Here is a 26,104-nt window from a genome sequence, read left to right as displayed (position 1 = left end):
GGTGGACCTAGCTCGACTCGACGCAGTCTTGAGCTCGAACTCGACTCAGTTCTGCTCAGATCGGCTCGGATCGATTTTTTAACCGGGTACATATAATATCTACCCGATCGCCCAAAACAGGTAACAAAAAAATAAAAATTAAAAAGAAGAAAGAAAAAAAGAAACCTAACCACAACGCCTACTCTTGTCTCGGCTGTTCACCCAACCCTAAAAACCCTAATCCCACTTAGCTCTCTCACCTTCAGCGCCCAAACGGCGACCAGCGACCACTCTCCTCTCTTCTCTTTCTTGCCATTCTCCAACACCCAACCGGCGACTACTCTCCTTCCTCTCCTCTCTCTCCATTTTTCAGCGTATGTCTGGACGACCGGTAACTGAAAGGTGAGTCTCCTGTACTCCCCTCCTCATCTCATCAGTCACATTGCCTCCGCCCTCCAGCCGAGGCGTGGCGAGTGGCCAGCAGTGTCCGTCCGATTAGCAGACCCCACCCAACCACTGGCCTGGTGGCGAGCAGTGTTTGTCCATTTTCCACTCGAACTCAACTTAAACTCGGCTCGAACTAGACTGAGCCGAGCCGAGCTTCCAATCCAAGCTCGATGACCGAGCCGAGCCGAGCTTGGGTTGAGGACTCTAGCTGGCCGAGTTAAGTCGAGCTGGGCAAAGCTCGGCTCGGATTGACTCGTGTACAACTCTAACTAGCACCATTGCCCAAGTATATTGTGACCCATTGGAAGGTAAATCCAATTCGTTCATTTTCTTTATGGACCACCATTTATTAAGAAAGACAATAACCTCACGCTCATGCAATCTCTATATGGCTTACAAAACAAGACAACCAATAATGGTGTTCATTCACTACGAATTGTTTCCTTGTAATATAGTTCATATGATCAGTTGTTGGTAATTCTTCTAATGATGGCTTTCCATGAAATTCCGAGGAGAATGGACAGAGTAGATTCCACACATAGCCAATGGTGGGCCCCATAGATAGTATACAAAGTTCCCTTAGATAGGGCAAAGCCACACACGGACAAGAGTTTCCTTTTCAATTTTTGCAGGAGGTTCTTACTTGTGAAACTTCCTTAGCGGGACCTACCGCCACTCTCCCTCCATTGTTAGTATCTGGCATTGGCCTTCAACATTAGTCTCTGGTGTTCGTTCGAAAACTCATCTTCTTTGAAGCTTCCTTCATCGCTTCCAACACCATGATCTATGTTCTATTTTCCGACTAACTGGTTCTATTCGCTCCATTCTCTAGTGTCCCTATCTTCAATGCCTCATATTTCAGGGGTCAAGCACGAACTTGATTCCAGATATTCTGGGTGTCACTTATGCTTTTCGGAAGTGTTAATTGATTGTACTTTTAACCTGATATTCGAACAATTATAGAATTAAGAAAAATAATGAAATATACTTTGAAATGAATATATATGAAGCAAGTAATAACAAGATTTACAGTGATAAATGAAATGTAGTCATGTTATCTCACGAAAAGTTATTTATAACAAGAAATCATTAACTAAGACCCTTAAGGGTTGATAAAAGGTAACCTAGGGGTAACGGTCTACACCTTATGATGGTTCGCTTGACTTAGAGGACTTCTAAGGTTAGGGTTTTAGGAAAGATCACCGAAACATAATCAACACACATGCTATTATAATATTTAAGAAACTCAATTTAAAAATGCATAAATCGAAAAGTGTGGTTTAATCCTTACCTCCAATGGTTCATGAAAGAGATCTGATGAAGGATCCGGGTGCAGTTAGGGCTTCGGTTAAAAGGGAAGGAGGGCTAGAGGACATGTGGTAAGTATGCTAACCCTATGGGAGGTTATTTCTCATCATTGGGCGCCCGGAAGGTGTACACGTCAATTTACGCTATGGGATAAGTGACCCACTTAGGGATCTAAATTTCGATACAACCACCTCGATAATCAGACGCACCAATCAATGGAAAAGGTTCCAATTTAGTTCAACGACCACTAATCATTGATCAGAGCCACAACTATATGGACATGTACAGGGTAAAAACCTAAGTTAGTGTCTTAAGTTCGATCGTGATCTAACGATCCGAAAGCCACAACTTCGACAAAGAGTAGGTGGTGAACATTTAACTTAAGTTCAAGTTATCTCTTAAAGCATTCACACATTTCATTCACTTAGCTGGCGAGTCCAAGTTGAACGATATAAGACACTATCTTAGCTTAATATCTGTGATGGACATCAAGCCCGACAAGACATATGTTTTTCTGTAGTTTTGAGTTTAGCGGATCACGGACGAATGGTCTAGAATTAATTTAGTTAATCAGGGCATTATTTGATTAAGTTAAACCTCAAGATTTCTTGTGAGTGACAGTTAATGTATGGATTAGGTAAGTTCGTAACGCTATCTATTCGCGAGTAGTAAAAATTGGTATTCGATTATAATTATCCTAAATCTGTCAATTCTAGTGTAATTAGGCTTTTAATTGGGCTAGTATGACTCTTTAACAGCTCCGCTCATGTATGTATTAGAGTTTCCTGTATGAAAATTTACAAGACATTATACTATCATCTTAAGGAACTACAGTTTGAGGAATAACCTTATCTTGGCAAGGGTTAAGGTTATGATGTGTTAAGGGTTTAGGGTGTGACGTGTTTGGGGTTCGTGTTAACATGTGTTAAGGGATGTCGAGGTTGGCATGTGGTAAGGGTCTAGGTTGGCAAGTGTTAAGGGTCAAGGTTGTCATCTGCCAGGGGTTGAGGTTGACCTCTACTAATAGATGACAACCTAAACAACCTAGACCCTTAGCACATGCCAAACTCAACTCTTAACATATGACAACATCGACTCTTAATATATGTCAGCCTCAACCCTTAATGGATGCCGCAACTTAGACCCTTTTATTTTTTAAGCATAATAATACTTTGTTCACTTTTTTTTGCAAGTTAACTCATATTAGAAGATTATGACTCTCCGGCCCATCCTATACTATTATGATGGGGAGTGTGTATACAAAAATGAGAATTTCTCATACGATGGTGGGGACTCAAAATGTATTATTGTGAGTAATGAAATTACGCATCAAGTACTCCTAGCTAAAATGCATGAGATTATGAAGACAACACCAACTGAATTTGATTTGAGAATGTAAGTTATGTACGGTAGGAAAGTAGGTGGATTAAATTTATATTTAAATTTGAAATATTTTGTTTTCCCTCCACATTTGAAAATTTTTATGTTTTGAGTTGTGATTTTTGTCCACATTGAATTTTTCAAAGAAAATCTTCTTGTATATAAGATAAGCTTTTTGCCTTGGGGCTTGAGCCCCATTTAAGGGGCATATTAACCAATAGTTCTAATCTATATCATTAACGACACGCGTGCACGCGCGCCGAGTCTGTGTCCATGTTCATGTGCGCGTCCGCGACGCGACGGGACGGGATGGGCTCGGCTGGGCGTAGGTGCAAGTGTACTCGAGTGAGTGTGTATGGGTACTCGCAGGACTTTATTTGTAAGAGTGTACCCGCACTTGCGCATTTTTGTTTTAAACCAGAGAGATGTGTCCATTCCAGTTGGTCACATCTGTTGGGTTTAAACCCATCGGGCCTACCCTTTCTAAAGGGTGCTTAATGCACCACTTCGGAGTTTGTAAAAGGACTTTCATTCTTATTTCTAAAGTACGAAAAATCATTTCTCCTCTCCTCTTATAAAATTCTCTCTGTATTTTGGTTTAAGAATTTTTTTATGAGTTTGTTGTTAAGTCAACCCAACACTTTCGGTTAAACTGCAAGTTGTTTGAGCCCGCATACAGTGAGTGCACCGCTGGGACCAAGTGATAATCGTTGTATCCTGGATGTCGATTGCTCTTGAAACTTGTTACACTTGGGACGCTGTCCAAGAGGAGCAAATTCGATTTCAAGCCGAGTGAGTCACGTCACGCCTCGATTCAAATATATAAGTTTTCTATCTCTAGTTTTCTTTTTCTTTTTGGTTCTCAATTTTTAATAGTTTATTTAATTCAACCAAATATTCCAACAATGTTAAAATCGAATTGTTGAATTACATAGACTATGACGGCCATAACAGTAAATGCTTCTGCTGAGTTAGCTAAAATCGAACTGTTCGCTGGATAATACTTTAAATGGTGGAAACAGAAACTAATGTTCGCACTGACCACCCTTAAAGTCTCATACATTTTGTCTGAATCATTTATTATAGATCCAGCAAATCAAACTAAAGTAATAGATGAAAATAACTGTGAAAATTATATTCTAAACTCTTTATCCAACGAACTGTATGACATGTATGCTTCTTATGAGTCTGCTAAAGACATATGGACTGCTTTAGAAAAGAAGTATATTCTGAAAGATGCGGGCACTAAGAAACATGTGATTGTTAATTTTCTTCATTATGAAATAACAGACGATAAACCGTCACAAATCAGATTCATGATTTTCAAAATCTAGTTCATGGACTGTCAACTGAAGGAATTAAGTTGGATGAAGCGTTTCTGTCAGGAGCGCTCATAGAAAAGCTACCGCCCTCCTGGAAAGAATATAAGAATAGAATGAAACATAAAAATAACGGTGTTTCATTGGAAACTATTATCGTACACATACGAATAGATGAGGCCAATAGAAACATGGACAAAAAAGAAAATGGAAATGAGATAGATTTAAAGGCGAATCTCATGGAATCAAGTCGGAAAAACAATAAGAAAATGGCAAATGTCTTAACTGTGGTAAACTTAAACATTACACAAATGAATGTAGGCTCAAAAAGAAGAATGCAAACAATCAATTCAAGAAAAAGAGAACTTGCTATAATTGTGGAAAGCCTGAGCATCACATTAAAACTTGCAGGCTTAAGAAAAATAAAAATAAGCCGCATGCTAATTTTACAGAAATAGACAATGAGTCTAACATGGTAGTAACTGTAATGTCAGAAGTCTTTCTTATAAACAACTTGGAGTGGGTGCTAGACACTGGTGCAACATGGAGTACGGTTTACTATAATACATATGCAGGTTTGCTATAATACATATGCAATCAGAAGGCCACTCAAGCTAGTTGACCAAGGATAATGAATTTTTCTGTTATTCTATTCAACACTTATTGCATGTTGCCTGTTGCTTTGCAAGTTAGTAAGAAAACCATATGAATGGATATTTCACCTTTTTTTCTGACTCGGCGACTCAGATTGACTCGTTCCGTCTTGAGTCGAGTTGTGACTTACCCAAAGGGGGCGGCTTGTCCGAGTTGGGCATATTTTGGGGTTCGAGATCGGACTCAACTGAGCCTGAGTTGACTCGGTCAAGTCAGCATGGAGGCTTATTACCTGTTCTCCTGATTCTGAGAACTCTTTGACAGGAAGGATTGTCTGAATTGCGGCGAGTCTAGCTGATCACTGACTAATATGAGGAGAACAATGCTGGTGGGGCGCTCATGAGATGGGAGTGGGGTACTTGTTTCCCTTGCTAACGAGGGGTGCATGTATGATATTTGGACCATTGATTAGGTAGGATTGGCATCTACAATATTACGATTTCTTGGCTCGGAAAAACATGTCATCTTGACCTGCATGTAGAACGTGTTGAGATTTTGGTTTTAAAAAAATTAATTTTTGAAATTTTCGTTTCCTGCTAAAACGAATTTGAAAAAAATCAAAAGAAAGTTTTTTTTATTTTTATTTTTGTTTAGTCCTACGTCAGATAGAGTGGGAGATTTTTTATTATTTATAAATGTTTGAGTGTGGAATATTCTTACTTGGAGAAATGGAGTGGACTAGAATACATGAACCCACATTCTCGAGCACGGGCATGGGCAAATCAGTAGTCTCAATTTCAATTAAGAGGGGGACGAATCAAACTTTAAGGACAGCTTATTAAATACATGATTCAGCTAGTGTCTATTTTATTTAGTTTTCGGTTTCAATATTATTTGTGAAACATTTTCCAACAAAACGAAGATTCGGAATCAGACTCTCCTCTAGAGTATATTAACTAAAAACCCATTAAAGGCCCTCAAAATACTAGTTATTTTCTACTAAAAGTTCGCGCACTAACCAAGCATGACATTCTATCATTTAAAATTGGAGCAAAGCTCTACCTGATCTACCATTACTATTTCTTCTCCCACATATCTTTGATCGCATTAGAAATTTCATACTCAGGACTTTTGATCTAGTATTACTATTTCTGCTGCCACAGTTCTTTGATGGCATCAGATATTACATGCTCGGGACTTTTCACATACTAAAATAGCATGAGATTCACTATTATTATTATTATTATTCACTTGAGTTCATGAAATGAGGAAGATGGAAGCTATCATGATGGTTGATATTGTAAACTTTATGCGGATTTGTAAAGGATCGTGTTATGCATCAAGTATGAAGATCAATGAACTGAATACGAAAGGTATACCTGATTGAGAAGCCATACCCATAGGAGATGGCCAGAATCTTCCTCGCCTTACACCTTTAAAGAAGCACCATGATGGGATGAAATGCTTCAGTCGTATGTAAGCTTGTGGACCAACTCTGTTTATATAACTTGGAGGATTGAGGAGTTTGGAACCCATAGAAACTTCTCTCCCTAAGGCTCCACATGAATTTGATAATCCCAATTCAACTAGAACACTGTGTGTGACATAGTTGTAGCGCACCAATCCTTGTGTGTGACATAGTTGTAGCGCACCAATCCTACTCCTGATCACACTATCCAACCCTTAGGGCAATATAGACCATTGATCAATAAGGTGTTGGACGTAGGCCAGTGGGGCCCACTGGTGAGCAATCACTAGTGGGTGGGTCCCATAAGTTTCGGCATCTTCCGGCCTTTCTCCTTTTCTGTTATATTTCAAATTCAATTTTGAATTTGATTTATGATAGGAGATAGGGATAAGACTGGATGATATGGTCTCATCCAAACTCCCCTCATTTCCTATAAAAAGGCATGCGCTCTCTCTCGCATTTAGAAATACGATAAACCGAGAGTATACAGAAAGATACTGTGTACACTATAATCTGTCCATCTTAGCTTGTCCTTGAGACAATCTGATCCATAGATTGTAATCCAGGGCCACTATATACCGTAGGATCAGAGGTGTGAATAGTTCCATCTGCTCCAGTAGTAGATAGGCGGGCCGTTAAAGCACCATTCTTCTGCTTTGTGAGGGTTCCAAACTTCGTGTAAACCGTCAGATCTTGAGAGCTCACCTTCCGCGCTTCCCAACATAAGGCCACCTTATAGAATTCTTACATGCACAACCCATCATTTATCAACAGAATGCAGGTTCAAAAACATGAAACTCAACTTGACTCGATAGATATCAAGACGGGTTGGATTGACCCGAAGACTTGACTCAGCTAGCAATTTCTCCAGAAACCATTCAGAAGGCAGGATCACAAGATTGATGTAAAATCTTTTTTTCGATGAAAGGTAAGAATCAAATTCAATCAATTACCTAAGAAGCATGCTACTTGCAAGCATGCATCTGCAGACACCCAATACAAATGTCTCACAAAAAGTTGAAACACATGCTGGTGGTCCAAGCCCTTCGTCACACTGGCCTCATGATGAATGTGTCTTCACCTAGGATCAGCACCGTTCATTCATCAGGTGAGCCACACTTTTATTGAGAAAATGGATACTTAGAAGACGGAATGGCTGTATTTTACATGAGGATGCTTTCTCCAGGAGGTAGACCTGATGAATGGAATGGATCTCATACACTTATCCCATACTAACACATGTGAGGTCCATTCTGTTTGTCCTCTGCAGAAGTACATCTACAAGAAGCACTCCTCTTAAGTCCTTCGAATGTAAAATTTATATGCTTTGACTAATATTTTCAATTCTGTCTCTACTTTATTTGTGTACTATCTCACAACAGACAAAGAACTCGAGTACATTCATAGGAGTGTCTGAACCTATGTATTGTAACTGTAACATTCTCTAGAAGCTCAGTTAACGGTAATAGCATCATTACCTTATGTGCAGGAATTGTACAATTGGTTACGACTGTTGCAAGGAATGCTCACTGATCCGAAGTATAGATTGAGGTGGTGTTTTGTCTATAGCTGGAGTTTCTAGGAGTTAAAAGCTGTTGCACTTCTTGTGTTTGTACTGCATGCATACGAGCAGACACATTTAGCTTAAATATTTTTATGAGCATGAAGTGTTTTTAACCGACTATCCCTTATTGACTTGGCAAGAGAACAAAATAGTGGAACTTTTTTTTTTTTTTCTTATTTAGATTTATTTCTTTTGGCAGCTGTTGGACCATACCAGGAAGTGTCAATAATGCAGCCCAAACTGGAGTAGTGGAAGAATCTCGGATGAAATTTCTTGATTCACCTTGGGAAGACTGGCTAATTCTATCTTCTTTAATTTCAAGATATGCAAGCTGTTTCTAATTTAGTATAGACAACCCTGTAGACAGTAGATTTTGCCATAGTATCTCTGATAACTAAGTCCGTCATCCAGGGAACTGAGAGATATTGCTTGGCTGAGATCAGTTATAAAGGACTTTGATATGTTATATTAAAATAGAAGAAATACTATTAGAACATGCTTTGATACTTGTACTCTATCTTAGCTAAATTTCAAAGAGGAGGGATCACCTACAATCAGTTGTATGCTGCAATTGAGCTTTTTATGCCAAAATTTTGGTTTCCAGTTTTGCTTGTGAAAATTATATCATAAATTTTCAAAAGCAAAGTGCTTAGAAAAGGGTGGCTGAGGCCTACAGTTTTCGTAGTACTAATGTCATACAAAGGTGGTGTGTACTATGTGGCAGGAAAGATGGTACAACGTAAGTTGTGGTGTCGTGCTTGTAGGTGATCGATCCTCAGGATGATTTCTTTAATTATTACATGATGATTTCTTAACACCGATAGAAGTTCTTTTGGTAATACTGGACCATTTATGTTGGAGACATGCTTGAGGATGGAAGAGATGACATCAAATTGGCCTTTTCAGGCTGGTGGGGAAGGGATCCTTGAACAAAGCAGAGTAATTGGCTATTAGAACCAGTATGTAGATTTTCATGAACTGGTAATGGACGGAGACTCTATAATGCTATAACTTGGGCCTCTAGGAAGAGCATTCCCGCTTTGAAGCCAAGCTCTATTTTGAATGCGCTTTGAAGCCAAGCTCTATTTTGAATGAATAAAGGTTGTGTTCTTGCTTCTTGGAAACCTCATGTGTAAATTCCGAGTAGTTCTTTTAATTGTATTTGTCGATTCTCTTGCAAAGGAAAACATTGGATTTTGCTAAGTTCACACAAGAGCCTTGCCATCTACATCTGTGCACATGTCCTACTATTAGATCTTCTGCTCTAAAGCTATGGCCGTCAACATATAAGACGAATGGAGAGGTACAACAAATCATTTGAATGGCCAGTTTACTTTATACCTTGTGACCCACATGAGGAGTGAAACTGCCTATTTTCAAGGCACAATTCATCAAAGGGTGTCTTAGAATTTGTCTTAAGTTCTATATAGAAATGTTCTTTTTGTTTTGTTTTGTTTTTTTCTTTCTTTCTTTCTTTTATAAAAATAAATAAATAACAATTTTGGTTCAGTTAAATTGTCGAAAAGAATACACCTCCTCTTACTTGTCCTTTCAAATTTTGCATTGGTCTTGTCTATTGTGAAGTGATTCAGTTAGATTGATTGTCTTCTTCCTGTGTTCGTTTTGGAAAGAATGATTATTTGAGAGAACACTCATTTGGAATTTTTATACTTTCTTTTGCAGGCAATTGGATTTTATACTTTCAGAATTTTGATTTGTGATTTTTGTTTTGTGCCAATCTAGTAGAATTGATTGCATTTTCTGTCATTGTTTTTGCATTTCTTATAAGGCCTCCCTCAATTTTATTACTTTTGTCGATAAAGAGAATTTATTCTTAATTTGGTGTTCTTATGAGTTGATGTTTGACATGTAATGTAAAACACAACAGAACCCATGCACAAACTTCTCTTCCCTAATCTAGAATTGGGTTTATTTCTGGCAACCTGATTTTGTAGGAAGCATTTCCTTTGTTCTCGTTATTTTACATTTTCAGTAAACTAGAACCCTTGATTTTAAGAGCATCTCTTCAATTATCCCTCTTTAATTAAATGGGAATTTGGTAATCTATGTTCATTTGGATTGTCCGAGTAATAGAGAGTAAATCTATTGCTGTAAAGAGTTTGGTGATGGGGAAGAACAAGATCAAGATAGAGAGATTGGAGACTGTGATAGGCACAACACATTCTCTAAATGACAAACAGAATCTTGAACAAAGTTAAATGTCGATTCTTTGCGCATAGAAATTGTTCTTTTCATGTTTACCCCTGGCGAAAAGCTGACCACGTTTGTTGGAGAACTTAGGTAGTTTCTTCTTCATAAATCTTTTATGAATGCTTAGAATGGTAACAGCGATTTTGATTAGTTATAGAGAAATTTTTTCTATGTTGTAGTTTTAGTATACTAATTGTGGGTTTCCTTTCATTTTGATTATTTTCACAATCTATATATTTATATATGTAATAAGAGACTATAATCTAGAAACTTGCAGAGTTCAATACCTGTGTCGGACACATGTTGACACTCCATTTTCTTCATACATCTGGCAGTATTTATATTCTTATTGTTTAGGTCATAGTTTAGCTATTAGAATACATTTCTATTTGTTATGCTTATGGTGTTTGGAACAAAGAGGGAGTATCTGTTAATAAAAACATACTGTGATTGACACCCATTATTAAATGCCACGGTAGAGAAGTTTCTGAACTTTTTGTAAAATGTGTAATGATGAAATATCAGGCTTCTCACCTCCAAAAAAAAAAAACACACAATATACACTCCAACGTGGCGATAATGGTGGATGTCTATCAACTTGTGTTTTTTTTTTTATAAGGATATGAGTTCTTGGTTCCAAACTGACTCTATATGAGGTATATCTAATAAAACAACTTTCAATGTCATTATACATCTATACAGACATGTCAGCGTGCTGGGTTTTTCAGGATCTTGTGTCTACTTTCTTGTTTCCTTGTCCGAAAAAGCAATGCTGCCCATGTTTGAAACAGGTATACATATCTGTGTCTACATTGCATTGTTGCAACATTCTTGTTTGGTTACATTGACTGCCCCTTTTTAAATCCTTGATTACTTAAAATGTGTAAGATGTGTTCTGATGGAATGCTTTACTCTTTAGGCTTGTCTTCTGTCAGTGATTTGAGAGTCTTTGAAGGATGTTAGGGGATAAGTATCCAAGAAGTGCAAAAAGGTGATATTTTTTTCTTATTTGCAACAAGCAACATAATTACTAAATGCATTCATGAATACTGAAATCTTTTCATTTACTTGCAGCAGGAATGATGGAATTCTAAAAGTAAGATTGAGATTATGCTTTGTTAGCCATCAGGAGTATATGTGTCATTGTGTTTTGATATAGTCCTATTGCTTCTTATATTCTCTTATGATTCCTTACCTAATTTTGTGGTTGTCTATATCTCTTGACTGGCAGTTTCTCCAGAAACCATTCGAAAGGCAGGAACACAAAATTGATGTAAAAGAAAGTTTCGATGAAATATAGAGTCAAATTCAATCACTAACTAAGAGGCATGCTACTTCCAAGCATGTATCTGCAGACACCAAATACAAGTGTCTCACAAAAAGTTGAAACAAGTGGTGGTGATCCAAGCCCTTCATCACGCTGGCCTCATAATGAATGTGCCTTCACCTAGGATCAAGACCGTCCATAAATCAGGTGAGCCACATTTGTATTGAGAAAATGGATACTTAGAAGATGGAATTAACCATATTTTACACAAGGACACTTTCACCAAGAGGTAGACCTGATGAGTGGAATGCGTCTCATACACGCATGCCACACTGACACATGTGAGGTCCCTTCTGTTTGTCCTCTACAAAAGTGCATCTACAAGAAGCACTCCTCTTAACTCCTTCAAATGTAAAATTTCTATGCCCTGACTAATATTTTCAGTTCCTTCTCTACTTTATTGGTGTACTATCTCACAACAAACAAAGAATTGGCACACATTCGTAGGAACGTATCAACTTATGTAATGTAACCATAACGTTCTTTAGAAGCTCGGTTAACAGTAATAGCATCATTGCCTCATGTGCAGGAATTGCAAAATCGGTTACAGCTGTTGCAAGAAATGCTTACTGATGTGAAGCATAGATTGAGTGGTGTTTTGTCTATAGCTGGAGTTTATAGGAATTAAAATCTGTTGTGCATTTTGTGTTTGAACTGCATGCATACGACCAGACACGCTTGGTGTAAATATTTTTGTGAGCATGAAGTGTTTTTAACTGACTATCCCTTAGTGACTTGGCAAGAGTACAGCATGGTGGAACTTCGTAGAATATTACATTTTTTGTTTAGATTTATTTATTTTGGTAGTTGTCGGACCATAACAGGAAGTGTCAATAATGCAGCTCAAACTAGAGTAGTGGAAGAATCTCTGATGAAATTTCTTGATTCACCTTGAGTACAGGTAATTCTATCTTCTTTAATTTCAAGATATGTATGTTGTTTTTAATTTAGTATAGCCAGCCCTGTAGGCAGTAGCTTTTGCGATATTATCTTTGATATTTTTTTTGAAGGATTAAAGGCGAAAGCCGAAAGAAAAAACAGAGAACACAAGCAAAAGGCAAAAAGAAACAATAAAATTGATGAAATACCATGAGAAGATGGTTCAATACTTGTACTCTATCTTATAAGCATTTGTACGCCGTAAACATTAGCTAAATTTCGAGAGGATGGATCACAATCAGTTGTATTCTGCAATCTACCTTTTTATGCCAAAATTTTGGTTTCCAGTTTTGCCTATGAAAATAATATCATATATTTTCAAAAGCAACGTGCTTAGAAAATGGTGGTCGATGCCTGTTGTGCAGCCAATTGTAGACCCTTCTTTGCCAATCTACCATTTAAGCCAACCCCAACTTACTGGGAGAAAGGTTAAGATTCTCCCTCTATCCAAAATGGAGAACAATATATGTATACAAAGCTATGCATCATTCTTCCCATCCAGGCTATAGGATCTCTCATTTTGTATTTTGTAGTACCTCAAACAGTAATATTAATAAAAATATTTCTCAAAATGTTTAGCGATGTCTACAGGGGCATTGCTGTTTGCTGTTAAGTGAAGATCTCAACTTTCCAATGGCTCAATGGTACACGCATGGCTTTCTTTATAAACAAAAAAACAAAAAACAAAAAAAATGTAGTTTGAGTAAAAATTTTAATCCAAATCATTGTTATGTTGCAGAGATGCCACATACTTTGTGGAAATTTCAGATATGGGTCGAATCTCGATCTCCAATCTCCCTACTGACAACCTGGCCACAATTTTGTCCCCTCCAATAAATACCATTCTATGAAGGGATTCAGCGAAACTTCCATCCAATACAACCATCTTGGCTTAGAGAAGCTGGACCTCTAAACCAGACCCGGTGCAGCTCATTCCTTCAATGTTCGTCTTTGAGGGAAAGGAGGGATACAAGTCGAAGTAAAGGTTGTGGCTCAGTCTATTCATGGATGAGGCCCACTTGACTGCATGGTGAGATGATCAAGACCACCATCCATCTACTCGCTCCTACCTTTTTGGGTGATTGCGTAGAAGACACTGATGGGAGAGTCTGAGCTACCTGATTAAGTTGCATACTCAGATTATGAAGACCACACATCTGCTCGTACCTACCGTTTGTGGGTAATCGTATGAAAAACAGAAAGATCAAGAGACTCCTAGCTGCTTGATTTTCTCTGTTGAATGTGGACTATTGGGTGTTTTTTGTTGTTATGCATTTGCTTGAAGGCTGATACTCGAACGGATAGGATTGTTCAATTGATGTGATATTTATACAGTTGCCCGTCAACCATAGATTGACATACCAAATGATCCACCCATGAGCATGCGGACCCACTCACGCAATAGTAGGCATAAGGGCAGGCTCCAAATTGAAAATGAGTCAATAGGCCTCTCAAATTCTTTGTCAGGGGTGGAAAATCTCGTCTTCAAAAGGGATTCTTCAGATAGATTGCAAGTTCATCTGCTGCTATGTTTCATGAATAGTTTTCGGGAAGCAACAGTCACTTTACTAGCTGTTTTCAGCTCTATCATTGTATTGAATTGAAAAACCAGTGTATAAATGAATGTTTAAGTAGAGGAAGAAATAGAGGTTGTATTTATTTAAAACAGATCTGTAGTCTAACTTTTATGCGTCTTACAAGTAATCAAATGTGTTTATATGCGGGTCCTTACTCTTGCTCAGGTGGTAGACTCTCAGGAGTTTCAACTTTAGCTCAAGGGTTCGAGTACCCATAGGTGGTGAAATTCCATTAGTCGTGAGTGTGTGGGGTGTGTGTGCATGTGTAAAAATAAAAATAAAAAAATAAAAAAATAAAAAATGTGTTTATATGCAATATTTATGTTAAGGAGATGATTGTTCATTGTATTTACTGTTTGGTTGTGGATCTCATTGTTTAACCTCTTGTTCATACATGTATTTCAAAAAATTTGGATGCCAAACCAAACCAATTTGTTGAGTTCAGTTCGGTGTTGATTCAATTCAGTGCACAGATTCTCTTCGGCTGTGTTTGGATATTTGAATTGTAAACACTCATGCAATCAACAAAAGATGGAATTTTAACTAATTTGCTGAGTTTGGTTCACTATCAATTCAATTTGAAACACTGATTCTACTGAGACTGCGTTTGGAAACCGATAAAGACTCATCCAATCAATAAACCACTGTTTCTAACTACTTGGCAGTTTAGTTTGCTATCAATTCAATTCAGCACACTGATTCTCCAACGATGCGTTTGGAACTTCCGCTATTCAACTAAGCACAATTGCAAACTTCAGTTCCCGAATCGAAACTACAGTTTGTTTGCTTCCACTCTACTAAGTTATTAATGCAATTGAATTGATACCACGAAATGCAGAACATATGGAAAATTGTATGGCGTTGAATTGCAGTTCAATATGATTCAATCAATCCTAAGTGTATGATGATTCGCATTTTCATTCATGTTTATTAACTTTATTATTCTCAATATGAGAATGGTCATGAAGGGCCTCAATCACTACGGCCAAACCTGGCTTGATTAGTAGACAGTTAAACTTTCAGGTCCAAGCCAATCCCCAGGCTTGATAACCAAGCCCAAGCTTGTATATGGTTGGACCAGGTTCAAATGCCCAAACTGGCTGGCCTAACCCATTGACGGCGCTATTGGGTCTCGATTAGAGAAATCAGCTAGGGTTTGGGTGACCTCCCACCCCTACTCAAGGTTGGTGCAGCTAGTATGAATGAGGGACTTGACCGATAGTTATATTGATGCAGGACAATTAACCACTTGCTCTAAAAGCTTGAACTGATAGAGCATAGCGAATCGATCCCTTTATCTCATAGTCCAAGCCTCCCTCATAGGCCCCACTTCATATGGGTTCCACTTCACACAAGCCACCTGCCTCATAGGAGTGGAGCTCGCCTCACACAAGCCACCCGACTCACACTGGCTGCCTACCCCAACTGTGCCCCTGCATCCCACAGGCCACCCCACTTGAGCCCGGTGTGAAAATGCCCTTACATTATACATCCTTCTGCTATAGGTAATCCAACATACGGATACCTTGCCTCTCACCATTTTGATCACTATATTCTTTTAAGATTTGGTAAGACCCAACCCAATTCAAAACAACTGAGTCGCCCTCGACTTGGGTGAGTTGGGCCGATTCTTTCATGACCCAATCCAGCCACAACTCAAGATGCGGATTAGCTACTGATATCATCAGTAGCAAATTCCTACAGTTCTGTGGGCCCCACCATGATCTATTTGTTGTATCCACACAATCCATCCATTTCGAGAGATCATTTTAGGGCATAGGCCAAAGAATGAGGCAGATCCAAACCTCAAGTGGACTACCACATAAAACAGTGGGAATTGAACACCTACCATTAAAAACTTTTTTGGGGCCACAGAAGTTTTCAATCAAGCTGACATTTGTGTTTTCCCTTTGTCCACGTCTGTGTTAATTTATAAACAGGTTGGATCGCAAATAAACATCTTGGTGGCCCAAGAAGGTTTCAACAGTGGGTGTTATTGTCCCACTTTTTTATGTGGTGTTTCCACCTAAGATTTGGATCTGCCTCATTCTTTAGCTCATGCACTAAAATTTTCCATCCATATGGATGGACCACATGCACCAAGGTGAGGCCTACATAACTTGGCAACATCACTAGTCTTAAATCCACAGCTCATATTCCAAAAATGTCCATTGTCATGTGGAGGTCCACTGGCAGGGCACAGACATCATGACTGGTTACAAAATCATTTATGGCTGCATGGACTTATGCTTTGTTCCAAATTTTAAAAGAGTGGGCAATGGGTTGCTTTCGCTGTCAGCCCAAATGCAACCCATTAATTAAAAAGCCAAAACCTGACCCACAACCCATTTAATTATAATCAGGTTAGGCTTGATTGACGTGACTCAACATACCCTCATTATCTGTTCTTTAAAAGTGTCCAAGTCATGAATTATGAGTTTCATGTGGTATATGTATAACATCCAACCCATTCAACATATGCAACCTATCATGATAATCATAACAACAAAAAACCTGGGCAATCGAATCATCAGATGGGCCATACTTAAACTTGGATGCTTCTGATTAACCTTTTTTTAATGGTTTTTTTTTTTTTTTTTTTGGTATTATGATTCAAACCACCATATTTTTTACTTGTTTGATAATCTTGGCAGATTGCATCTGTTGGACGGTTTGGATGTCAAACACATATTTTTTACTTGTTTGATAATCTTGGCAGATTGCATCTGTTGGACGGTTTAGATGTCAAACACGTATCATGCAGGGTTTATACTTCTCGATTCACCATGGAAAATTTTCAGTTTATTAAGACAATATTTTATAAAATCCACACTACTGAGAAAATATGTTCATGTGTTAATATTGGTCTGATGAGCCGGACAAAGTCAAATTACCACACATGAGACCAAAATTGAATGGTCCTGATTGCCGGAGATGAATGCTACATTGATGATCTGATGATACCCCATAACTTAGAAAGAAGGAGATTCCTCTCTATGGCGAAGTTTCAAGAGAAGGATCTCTAGAAGGGAGCGGATAAGGTGCAACCGGGGCATCACTAAAGATGGTGCGACCTTTACAGTGGGGCCCATCTTGATGTATGTATTCTTTATCTACTCGGTTCATCCGTTTTTTCAGATCTTTTTAGTATATGAGCCCAAAAATTAAGAAGTTCCAAATTTAAGGTGTACCTATTATAAGAAACAATGTTGATTGGATATCTTATCATTAAAATCTTGCTAGGGCCACCATAGTGTTTCCATAACGTTTATTTGCCATCTAACCCATTTATAAGGTCACATAAATCCGGAATGAAGGGAAAAAACAAATATCAGCTTGATCCAAAGCTTTTATGGCCTATTAATGATCAATTACTAGTATTTCCTATGGTATGTCCAACTGAGAATTGGATCTGTTTCATTTTTAGGACTATGTCATTAAATGATCTTTCAAGATGGATGGACGGCATGGATATAGAACACATACAGCAAGGTCGATCCCACAGTGAGGGACGCACTGTCTAGGATGAGACCGGGGCCGCACCTAATCCAGTCCCTCTAGAACTACTCGGGTTCTGCTCATGGACCAATGTACTCTTTGCTGAGACCCATGATTCCTTACATGACTGGACATGTGTCAATGATCCAAACCGTTCATACGGTGGACCTCACCATAGATGGAAACACCCAATTTTTATTTTTTATTTTTTTATACCAGATTGAAATATTCGAACTCTTTGATCACTAAGCTATTTTGCTTTGAAGATAGATCATTTCCTTTGGCCACTGATTGAAGGGTTTTTCTAATCCAATCCTAGAGATTTTCAACACAGCCACCATTATCTGTGCATCTCATCAGATCAACGGTTCAGATTACTGAACTGTGGTCCATCCACAATTTTGCTGATGGGCAGGACCTATATAATTCCTGATCCGATGGCTACCTGCCAGCTAAATATTCTTCCACCTATTTACCGTTGGATCTTGACTACTTTTCCAAAAAAGTAGCGATAAACAAGCCCTTTATGGCCGTCCACGCTAGCCGCCCAGAAAGAAAAGTACATATGGAATATTTGGAACTTGGGATTGCCGAAATTTTGGTTTATGTGGGACCCACACTTCCTGATCCTCATCTTTCTTTCAGGTGGGGCCCACCCACTGTGGACGGATCATGTTGCGAAAATCTCACTGTGGGCCACCTAATCAAAGGGCTTGCAGTCCAGCTTCTTCATCTAGTGCAACTTGATTAGCTTGGTGGTTAAGCAAGCACAAAGCGGGTTGGTGCTACGGATGGCTGTGGTCACGCGGACTACCATTTTGGGACTCATATCTACTGTCTAAGAAGCTTTCCAGCTTTGGGCCGTGGAATTCCAGCTCAAAAGATACTGAAACTTTAGTGGGGCCCATTTTGTTTTTTTAATTATTTTATTTAATCTATGAAAGATGTGGTCTCGGATTCGGTAGTGACCACTCCAGTACGGACGCACCGGTAGGTATTCTGTGGGCCCCACCATGATCTATGTATTTTACATGCACAGGTCATCCACATTTTTTTAGCTTATTTCAGGACATGAGCTTAAAAATAAGGCAGATCCAAATCTCTGGTGGGCCATCTACCAGATGAAACAATATTGATTGAACCCTACCATTAAAAACTTACTAAGAACTAATGTAATATTTATTTACTATCCAACCTATTATAAGTTCATATCAGTTTGATCCAAAACTTTTATACCCCAGGGAAGTTTAAATGGTGTGCATTCAATCACCATTATTTCTTATAGCGTGGTCCACTGGATATTTGGATCTGCCTCTCATTTTTAAGCTCAGGCCTGGAATGAGCTAGAAATTGGATGGCATGAGCAAAATGTAAGTGGATTACATAACTCAAGTGTGTTAAGTAAATTTTACCGCGCCCACCACGATGTATGTATCTTATACACATGGTCCATTACTTTTACCATCTCATTTCAGGGCCTGAGAAAAGCATATCCAAAACTCAAGTGGAGACGTCATGGGAAACAATATGAATTAAACAAACACCTAACATTGAAAACTTTTTGGGATGAAAGTTTTGTATCAAGCTGATATTTGTGTTTTTCTTTCATCTATGACTTCGTGATCATGTGAACCGGTTGGATGATAAATAAACATCACTATGGTCTAATAAAGTTTTCAATGGTGGATGTTGTTATGGAGAAAATTGGGTCACCACAGGAGCACGTCAGACCGAGACCTGTCACGACTCGATGGGCTAATGACAATGAAAAAACCGCCTGTTTGACTGACAACTAAGGTTGGCATGAGAGTCGGTTTGATGGTCGACACGACCCTCAATGGATAGTTAAAGGCTACAGAAATTGAACATCACAAGGACTTTTGAATGGTCTGATCGGCAGACGAGGCCGACCTTCTTATAGCTCGGCCGACACGTCCCTTTGCACTGCGGCTTCTGTCAGCCGACCTTAATCGAAGCTCGAATGACCACGCCTCAATTCCCGGTTACAATCCTAATCTTAAGGAAATTTGGCCGATCTCTTCTCCAAGGATCATGAAAATTAACTCCCGACCAGTTTGGGATTCCGAGATCTCCGTCAAGGATCCCGGGAGATCTTTCATACATTAAGAATTCTAATGCGTCTACAACACGCGCCTACTAAATAGGGAAGTTCCTTCTATGCTACCACCTCTCTTCAAATATAAATAAAAGTACCTCATGAAAAGTACGCACACATAGTCCTTATCGCCAAACCACTTTTACAAGATCCAGATTCCTGACTTTGGCATCGGAGGGTAGGGGTGTACATCGAGCCGAACCAAGTCGAGCTGGCCTCTGCTCTGTCACCAGGCACACCCAGTTCAAACTCGGCTCGGCTCAGTCATCGAGCCATCATCTCCAGTTCGGCTTGGCTCGGCTGGGTCAGTAATCAGACCAGTTCGAGCCGAGTTCGAGCCGAGTTCGAGCTGAGCGTGTTCTACTGTATCATTTTTCTAAGGAGTTGCAGTTTACCGGCGAGTTGAGCGTGCTGGACAGGGAACGGGCGATCTGAGCGTGCCGGACGACAAGGTCAGAACATGTCAAACATGGACAGAGCGTGCTCAGCGTGCCAGACACCGGACAGGACAGGGCAAGTTGAGAGTGCAAGCTGAGCGTGCTGGACAGGGATCAGACGATCTGAGCATCCGAGCAGGGCGAGTTGAGACTTGAAAGTGTATCGGACAGGGTGAGCCGAAGAGGACAGAGAAACTAGAGAGAGAGAGGAAGGAAAAGGAGGAGTAGTAGAGATTAGAGGAGCCGTGCAGTAAGGGAAATGGGTTAGGGTTTAGGGGCGTTGGTCGTGCGGGCAAGAGAAATAGGTTAGAGTAGTAGGGTTTTTTTTAAAAAGGGTATATATACCCTTGCACCAAGTCAAGTCGAGTCAAACCGAGTCGAGCCGAGCCGAGCCGAGTTAGAGCTGGATTCGATCCGAGTCGAGTCGAGCTAGGGCAAGCTTGAACTCGGCTCGAACTCGTTTTAGAGCTCCAAAAATCAGCTTGACTCGGTTCGAACTCAGGTTTGAGTTGAGCCGATTCAAGTTTTTTGGAGTCAAGTCGGGCGAGCCAACCGAGCTAGCTCGGTTTGTGTACACCCCTATCAGAGGTTCCCTGCACTAGATAGGGTCTTCCTTGTTTTGTTCTTTATATAGGTACTCAAGGGTTTAAGAAGAGTTAACCAGAAAACTGCATTAACAAAAGTCATTAACCAAACTATTTCTTGCCATGTGGTCCACTTGAGCTTTATATATGATTCACTTTTGAGCTCATGCCCAGCTTCGAAAATGGACGGACATTACGGATAAGATGCATACATGATATATCTCGGTGGACCACAAAGTTTACTCTATTTCACACTAAGTGGTGGGTACGAAACCCGCTTCCAAACAAAACGCATACATCATGGTGGGCCCACATATGTTTGCCAACACCGACCAGCACCGACGTCGGCAATGGGAGGTCACTACGTAATCCGAGTCGGAAAGAGCTCTGCTACGAGCATTCGTGGAAAAGTCTCACCAACGACTGGTTGTAAATGCAGCTGGTTTGTGTGTGGGGCCCACCCAGCTGTATGTATGTTAGCCAACCGGTCTAATACGTTCACTCCACGGCGAAAATGAGATGTTTCAGAACTCATGCCGATCCAACCACTGAGGAACCACCACGTATGAAGGGATTTTTTGGGTGGTTGTCCGTTATTTTCTATCATGTGGCCCACAATCAACCAGCACGATTTTTGTGTAGACGACCTTGATACAATTATTCTATATACACACCGTCCATCCATTTTTTTTAGATCATTTTATTGCGTGTACCCAAAAATTAAAAATTAATATTTTAAAAATCTCAGTTGGACCATACTGTAGAAAACAGTAGTGATTGACCATTAACAACTGAAAATGAACTACAAAAGCTTTGGATCAATATTATATTTATTTTTTCCCTATATCCAGGTTTATATGACCATATCAACAGGTTGGATGAAAAATAAACATTACGGTTGTCTCTGGAAAATTTTTAACGGTAGAACATTCAACCACTACCGTTTCCTACAGTATAGTCCACCTGAGAGTTTTTTTTTTATGCTTCATTTTTGGAACCCTGCCCTAAAATAATCTGGAAAAATGGATGAACGGTGTGGATATAGAATATATACATAAAGGTGGGATCCACGTAAGGGCCGCACCTAATCGTCCTACCTTCCCAACCAACAGTACATCCCAGAGTATTTCTTACTTTTAAGGTTGGCTGTAGCCATCAGATTGAGGTCGTTTTGCAGAGATGAAAAGCAACGGCTAAAAGGAGATTCTCCATATTTTCCCGGATTTTAAGATTTTGCAGCCGAATTGAGTCGTGAGTCAGCCAAGTTGGGCTGAGTAAGGTGTGACTCAGTACTGACGGAGGGTGCTGTATTGGATAGACTCAAAAGTACAAGTCACATCTAACTCAAACAACATTTTAACACCCTGTTTGGCACACTAATATGGTGTTAAATGGTTGTATTTAATATTCAAATAATTGCTCTTTATGTTTGATGGACTTGGATTTGGAGGTAAATAGAATTTGAGGTATTTAAAATCTAAAATATTGATATTTAGAGTAAACGACTTTAATGACAAAAAAGTCACACATGTAATAAAATTATCTTTAAATTATTAATTCATTGGACACATGACACATTAATGATATAAAAAACAGTCCAAGTACAGGATCTAACAATAAAATCTCATCACTAGAATGATATAAATCATCCAAACATTGGACATCTAAATGGACGGTCAAAAAATATAAGTGAATCGCTTGTTTGTTATCCTTGCATTTGTAGCCCACACAATGCTCGGAAATTTCTCTTCTATTAAATATCACACGGGGGCGGCGATATAAAAGCTGATTTTGTTAATCAAATCTAACTCGTGTGAATATATCGAAAAATTTCAATTCCCTCCAAATAGAAGCTTCCGAATCAAAGATTTGGATTCCAGTGCATTTCAACTAAATATATGAGAGATCAAAATCACCTTGATTCCAATGTAATTGTAATTTGGATTCCAATGTAGACTAAATGCAATATAAAAGCTGATTTTGTTAATCAAATCTAACTCGTGTGAATATATCAAAAAATTTCAATTCCCTCCAAATAGAAGCTTCCAAATCAAAGATTTGGATTCCAGTGCCTTTCAACTAAATATATGAGAGATCAAAATCACCTTGATTCCAATGTAATTGTAATTTGGATTCCAATGTAGACTAAATGCGGAATAGCAAGGACCGTGTTATCCATCGGATATGGTGATCAAATGAACTAGATGGCGTACCTGCTTGGGATGCCATTGCTGTAAGCTTGATGCCGCAGTCTTCCTCTCCTTGTACCCTTAGAGAAATTCTGATCAGATTCTTACTTCTATCATGTGTTGGATTAGAGACTCAGCCATATTCTTATAGTTATAAAAGGCAGAAGAGTTTAAAATCCATCGAGACTCGTCTCCCTATAGCTCCACACGAACTTGGTAATCCCGGTCCCACTTGGATACTGTTTGTATATTATAGTTCTAACATTCCATCTCTTACACAAATTTTATATGCATCAAACTTAGTGGGGTCCACCGTGTACCCGATCACATTATCTAACCCATAGGACAATCCATAGCTCAAGTGGTAGATTGAGTGAAAAATACATCGTTTCAACACTAAGGTCTTAGTATTGATTCCCTAGTGGGGGTGACTAACAGTGAAGTGTGAACTAATAGTGGGTGTACTAACAAGCTAACCAACAAAAAAATAAAAAATAAAATTAGACCATTGTTTAATAAAGCTCACTTTATAGAATTCTTACATCCAATGCATTTCAAATCCAAGCTCCTAAACAAGAACTAAAGGGAAGCAATTAAAATATTAAAATTTTACAATTTGAATGTGTTTATCCTTTTTGGGTATCTTTATCTAGGGTGATACTCATTAAACCATAGTTAGCCAATCCTTTTGAGTCATATGTGACTCGGTTGAGTTTGATCCAATTTGATACCATGTAAAATATGCCAATTTAGCTTGAGTCACTTCCAAAAAGAATTGTTGAATGAGTTGGTCTTAGAGCGGTGACTCATTTGAGTCACACTGGTTTAGTGGCGACCCAACAACCTAACTTGCACATCATATTGAATCTATGATACTCATTAACAGTAACAATGGTTGTAACAATCATTGTAAATACTATTAAGGTACAACCCCTAACTATTGTCATGGATATCTAAAAAAATTGTACCAACCCACCATTGTGGGCCATTTTTCTTGTTAATGGTCATTGTCAACCGTGTGCTAAGACGTATGTGTCTTATCCATGTTGTCTATCTTTTTTTTTCTTTTTTTTTTTCCACATGATAGAGCATGAACAAAAAATTAAAGTATATCCAAAGTTCAAATAGACCACACTACTAGAAACAGTGGGATAATGGCATTCACCATTGAAACTTTCTTAAGGCGTGTTTGGGCAGTGGGATTAGAAGGGATTAGGTGGGATGGGATTCATCTACCACTCCATGTTTGGGAAGAATGGAATTAGCTTGGATGGAATTGTATTGGTCCCGTGCCAATTTCACTCAATGTTAGTAAGTTGTGTAGGTCCCATTGTGATGTGTGGGCTATATCCACACCGTCCACCCATTTTTCGAGATTATTTTAGAGCATGGGCCAAAAAATCAGGTAAATCTAAAGTTCAAGTGGACCCCACTATAGAAAGCAACGGGGATTGAATACTTACCGTTGAAAACTTCTTTGGGGCCACATAAGTTTTGGATCTACCTCATTTTTAGGCCCATGCCATAAAATGAGGTTACAAAACAAATGAACGGTTTAGATATAACACATGTACACATTTTCAGCAATTTCAAATGATGGTGGGTATATCCATTCAATGTACCACCATACTACCAACAAAGCATGGCATTAATCTTATCCCATGGCAAGAGGAAACAATCCCTGCCACCACCGGTAATAATTATGTTTTTTGAATCCCATCCCACCTAATCCCTTCTAATCCCACTGCCCAAACATGCCCTTAGGGCCTATGGTGATGTTTATTTGTCATCTAACATATTTGCAAGGTCACACAGACCTATACTAAGGGAAAACACAAATGTGGCTTGATTCAAAACCTCATTAGCTCCTCAGGAAGTTTTCAACTGTAGGCACTCAAATCACACTGTTATATGTGGTGTAGTCCACCTGAGCTTTATATATGCTTCAGTTTTGGACTCGTGACTTAAAATGAGCTGTTAAGATAGATAGACATCATAGATAAAACACATACATCTTAGTAGGCTCCACAGATTCTCAATAGTATCTCAGTATATGTGTAATCCGCTATTAGCCTTATAATGCATAAAAATTTCACTGTTACTAACTTCCCGCTGCGTAATCATTTTTAAATACCTTAAAAGAATTGAACTCAACCATACAAGTCGACTAAAACTAATTAGCATTTGTCCCGACACCATCTCCAAGGAACAATGTTAAGTGATCCAAAGGTTAAAAGCCTTACAATTCCAACACGTGTATCCTTTTTGGTTATCCCCATCTAAGGTGAGGCTCATCCAGGCATGGATTGCTGACTCACCTGGGTCGCACTCGGTCGAGTGCATTTCGATTCAATACCATGAGTTCGCCCTTCAAAGTCCATCCAACGCAGCACGAGTCAGTCCTGACTCAGGAAAGTCATGACTTTGACTCGCGATCGAAAAATCATGCACATCATACAAACGAACGGTTCGGATCATTGAAAGGTACCCATATCCCTCAAGAACAGTCATCGCTTCTTTAAAATAGAAATACAACGGGATGTATTGTAGCAAACGGCAATATCATTTGGGAGTGGATTACGTGCGGCCAGGCCTCAACCAAGGGAAGCGCATTAGCTGGTGTGCCTCACACCACCTATGTTGCTGCTGTATTGACATTAGCAAGTTCTGTGGGTCTGATCATGAGGTATATGTTATATCCAAACTGTTCATCCATTTCATAAGCTTGTATTAAGGCTTGAGACAAAAAATAAGACAAATATAACTATCAATTGGACCACACTGTAAAATGTAGCAGGGGATTGAATGTCTACCATTGAAACCCTTTTTGGGATCACAGCAGCTTTTGATCAATATTAAATTTGATTTTCCCCTTCATTCAAGTCTTTGTGACCTTATAAATAGAGTGGATGGAAAATAAACATTGTGGTGGGCCCTACCAATGGTTTAGCCGTGCGAATAATTATCTCCATTGCTATTTGTGGTGTGGTCCATATGATCTTTGGATAATCTATAAAAATATAAAAACGGTGTACATATAATAAATACAATACTGTGGGGCCATGTAACTTTGATCTCCCTTGGACCGTTTGTCCAACTTGGAGCCTGAGGTGCATTAGTGCTCGTCCACTAACAACATGTACCTACAGTAGTAGCTGGTGTGTGGT

The 26,104-nt window shown here is 39.0% G+C and overlaps 1 long non-coding RNA gene across 3 annotated transcripts; it reads left to right on the top strand.

The window, feature by feature from the left end:
- The first annotated feature begins 8,800 nt into the window (after positions 1-8,800).
- On the top strand, positions 8,801-12,511 carry LOC131227989 (uncharacterized). Of its 3 annotated transcripts, none has more exons than XR_009162665.1 (5): positions 8,801-9,160; positions 10,973-11,061; positions 11,190-11,261; positions 11,348-11,366; positions 11,502-12,119. It is a non-coding gene; the product is annotated as an uncharacterized LOC131227989 (long non-coding RNA). The 3 variants fall into 3 exon arrangements; XR_009162664.1 differs by lacking the exon at positions 8,801-9,160 and adding an exon at positions 12,127-12,511 and having other exon boundaries at positions 9,174-11,061; positions 11,502-11,744; XR_009162663.1 differs by lacking the exon at positions 8,801-9,160 and having other exon boundaries at positions 9,174-11,061.
- The last annotated feature ends 13,593 nt before the right edge of the window (positions 12,512-26,104 follow it).

The sequence above is a fragment of the Magnolia sinica genome, chromosome 15 (assembly GCF_029962835.1).
Source record: "Magnolia sinica isolate HGM2019 chromosome 15, MsV1, whole genome shotgun sequence".
Classification (NCBI taxonomy): domain Eukaryota; kingdom Viridiplantae; phylum Streptophyta; class Magnoliopsida; order Magnoliales; family Magnoliaceae; genus Magnolia; species Magnolia sinica.
This window is presented reverse-complemented; position numbering and strand designations above follow the sequence as displayed.